The sequence below is a fragment of the Phaethon lepturus genome, unplaced genomic scaffold, assembly GCF_000687285.1.
Source record: "Phaethon lepturus isolate BGI_N335 unplaced genomic scaffold, ASM68728v1 scaffold28458, whole genome shotgun sequence".
In the NCBI taxonomy this organism is placed as follows: Eukaryota; Metazoa; Chordata; class Aves; order Phaethontiformes; family Phaethontidae; genus Phaethon; species Phaethon lepturus.
In genome coordinates this window covers 1-4073 of record NW_010558733.1, presented here as the reverse complement: position 1 = coordinate 4073, position 4073 = coordinate 1, and positions in this window count along the sequence as shown.

The window sequence follows — 4073 nt, the reverse complement described above, 5'->3', positions numbered from 1 at the left end:
CCCCGGACGGGCGGGCCCCCCCCTCCCCCCCCATCCGCTGCTGGAGCTGCTCTGCTTTGCCAGCCCCGTGCGGTCCCAGCCGTCTCGTATGCTCGGGAAGAGGTGTCCCGGGGTCCCAGTGCATCACCTGCGCTGGAGCTGTTTGAATTTGCCCGGCTGCCCTTCTGCATAGCATGCCGCAGCCTGTGTTTGGGCAAGCCCTCCCTTCCAGCACGGCATCCAGGCTCCACTTGAAGACACCACAAGGCTCTGCCCCTGGTAGTTTATTGCAGTGACAAATTGTTCTCACTGCAAGAGAGTTGTAATGAGCACCTAACTCCCCATTAGGACATGGGGGCAGGAAGATACCGGGGAAGACCCCGGGCAGGAAAGCGCCAGGACCGGCTGTGGGGGGCAGGAGGGGTGCAGGGACTCGCGAAGGGCTGAGGATGGAGGGCTGATAGCGAGGGCAACCCTCCCATGTGTGCCAGCACCCAGGGCCATGTGCTGCCGGCTGCAACGTCCCATGGGGCTCCTGTGAGCTAAGAAACCTCTCCCTGCCTCGCAGGACACTGCAGGAGATGCAGACATGTGCGGCTCCAGCTCCAGCACCCCCTCCCTGGTGCCCACCAACACGTCAGGTGCCTGACTGGGAGACAGGGGCACGGGGTAGGGCATCCATCTGGTTTCCACACCCCAGTACTGGATAGCGTAAGAGAGCAGGCAAAAGCTGCTTTGCAAAGTGCTGTGTCTCGATACAATACGTGGGCGGGTTTGGTGCTGCCTGGCTCAGCGTTGTGCCCTCCCATCCAGTGTCGCTGATGCGAAAGAAGTCAAAGCTGCTCTGCGCAGCCATGACATCCCATCCTCCCCCATCCCATACCTCCAGCCACCCCAAGGGTGCCAGGGCCTGCGAATTCAGACATCCCTCCCCAGCCAGCCCCGCGGGCAAAAAAATACTGTAGAGTGAGCGTGGTGGGTGCTGTGGGGACACGGCGACGGCAGACCGCCCTCCAGCCCCCACTGCCACTTCCCTCTTTGCACTAAAAAGTGTGTCCTTGCAAGCCTGCCTCCGATAGCACTGGGTTTGGGGACTGGTTTTGTTATGAATGGGTTTTGGTTTGTTTGGGTTTTTTAAACTAAGAACAGCAATAAACTATATTTTAATATGCCTTGCTTGTGTTCTGTCAGCGCACAGGCCAAGGCCGCCGGGCACGCAGTGAGGTGGAGCGGGCTTCCCCGCGGTGGAAACCCTTTTGAGACTGAGCATGTGAGGCTGTAGCCCCCAGTCTCTGCCGCCCTGGGTCACTGGGATGCACGTGGCAGCTCCTGCCCTGCCCGCAGGAGAGATGTCCCCTCCCTGGGGCTCATGCACGCGGCAGCGGGAGGATGCAGGACCCTGCACGGTGCAGGGATGGAGTAACCGCAGGACGCTCCTCCGGTGAGGGGGCTTATTCAGTTCTTGCCGGCAGCCAGCACGTCCCTGCCAGGCCATGGTGGCAGCTCTGCCTTGCACGGATGCTGGAGGTCCCCTGGTGTGGGAGAAACATGTCCTGCACCCCAGATCCTCTCCCCCTGCCCCACGACACCCCTCCTCTGCTGCAGACCCTCTCCCCTTTTCCCCACAAGGGACTGGAGACCTTCCAAAGCTCCGCGCAAACCAGCCCGCAGCGAGGCGTGGGGTCACGCGTGGATGGGCCTGCGGGAAGGCACTGGGGTGGGGGTGGCGGGGAGCGGGCTGGCAGGCAGGCGCAGGCAGGGCTCCTCCTGCACCCCTCATTTGGTGGCGCGGTATTTCCAGAAGCAAGCTGGGAGAAAAAGGAAAAGACACCCATGCAAGGGGCTGCAGCAGTGCTTGGCCATGGCTGAAAAGTTTAAAGGAAGGGAGACGTCCATGTCTTCTCCCAGGGTCTCCTTCAGCTTTGAAGTCAGTTCTAGGAGCACAGCTGAGAGCCGGATGCCTTAGTCCACACCGTGGGCAGTCTCTACCCCAAACTGCGGGCACTCTTCACCCCAAGTCATGAGATCCTCCACCCCAAGCCTAGCCCCTGCTTGCCATGCTGTCTTTGCAGGTCGGTGGTGGGTCAGGCCCCAGGACCTGTTGAGAGCTGGGCGCTCACCTCTCTTGCTGGGTTGCTGAGGGGCCTGGTCTGTCTGGGGAAATCCCTGGCTCTGGAGCTCACCCACTGCCACCATCTTCCAGAGGACTGCATCAAGGTCTTCCACCTGCTGTGGCACAGCAGTCCCATCACACATCTGAGGTGCCCATCTGGCAAAACCAGCCCCCAAACCCCTTCCCCTCACTGCCAGACCAGGGAGGGAAGCAGTGTTGGCACCCGAGTGGGACTGCCTCGGTCCCCATTTACTGGACAAGAGGGATGGGGTTTGCTGGGACCTCGTGGGGAGCTGGCCCACGGGAGTCCCCTGCCCCATGGCGTCTCCCTGGGCCACACTCCCCGTGGCCAGAGAAGCAGCCCCCACTCACCAAGCGGTCGGGGACATCCTCCTGGGGTGTACTTTTATTTCCTGAAAAAAAAAAAAAAAAAGAAATGCCATGAGCATGCAGGGGCTATGGGTCCAGCCTGGGAGCAGGAGCCAAGGAAAGATAGGTCAGAAGGAGCGGGGACACAGCACCGTCACCTGCTTCTCTCCATGCTCCCCTGGGGCCACCTAACCCACAGCACTCCTTCTCCTGGATGCAGCCCTTCACCTCTTCAAGAGCATCCCAGTGCCTGCTGCCCTCCAAGTGTGCCCCCACACCAGCCCCATCCTTGGGTCCAGTTCACCTTGAGCTCTGGGACTCACCCTTGCTACCAACTGCTTTCTGGTCATGGCTCGCTCCTTCCTCCGGTGCAGGCAGGGCCTGGTTCCGGTTCATGGATGGCTGGGGCCCTGGTAGAGGCTTGCTATCAGCCATGAAGCCAACTGCACCGTCATCCGGGTTAAAATATGTCAGCATAAGGTCTGGGTTGAATGGGGAGACAGTGACAAGGACAAAGTGGCTTATCTGAGGGGCGCTTATTCCTTGGGCAGTGGGACGGAGAGCCTGAGCATGGTCTACAGATCCCTGAGAATGACAGGCAGGTTGTTTGAGGGGGACTAGGGTTTGTCTCCTCGTCTGGCCGTACGTGCCAGCCCAGGCTGGGAGTCAAAACGTGGGCTGTGGCACTGCAGCCGTGGCCTCAGTAGTGCTGAGCAGAGGGGAAGGATCCCTGTCCTCGACCTGCGGTGCCTCCTAATGCAGCCCAGGACACCACTGGCCGCCTTTGCCGCAAGGACACGTTGCTGGCTCATGGTCAGCTTGTTGTTGACCAGGACAGCCCTGGCGTGTCCTGGTGCCTGGGGCTGCTCCTCCCCGGGGGCAGGACTCGGCACTTCTCCTTGCTGAGCTGCACAAGGTTCCTCTCAGCCCATCTCTCCAGCCTGTCCAGGACCCTCAGGAGGGCAGCATGACCCTCTGGTGTTATCAGCCACTCCTCCCAGCTTTGCATCAGCCGCAAACTTGCCGAGGGTGCACTCTGTCCCACTGTCCAGGCCATTAATGAAGATGTTAAACAGCACCGTCCCCAGCACTGACCCGCCGGATGCGCCACTGGTGACTGACTTCCAGCGGGGCTTTGTGCCACAAAACCAAATGTTAGGCACATGGATACAACTAAGACAAGTCCCTCGCCGTCTGACTGTGTTTAACTGGAAACCAGCTGGTGTGTCAGGGGCTTTCCAGCATCTCACCCTTCGACCCATGCCTCCTCCAGTGCCGGCCTGTGCACGGCCCCCAGGAAGCTCCTACCAGGCTCTCGGAGTTGAGCAATCCCAAGCGCTTGGCCTTGTATTTCCGTTGTCAGACGCGCGGTCAAGCTGCGAAGGCTCTGGAAGTCCCCGTGAGTCAGCCAAGCGACAAGAGGTGCCCGTGCGCCTGCTCGCTTCCCAGAAGCGCCGGGCAGTGTGCCGGCTGGAGTCATGCTCTCCTTCAGGGCTCAGGCTCTGCCCAAGTGGACTTTTCTCCAGCATCAGGAAGCCCAGAGTGTCTAAACTGGTGCCTCCCCCACTGGTCCGTACCTGCACATACGGACCACGGCCTGCGGGTGGATGCG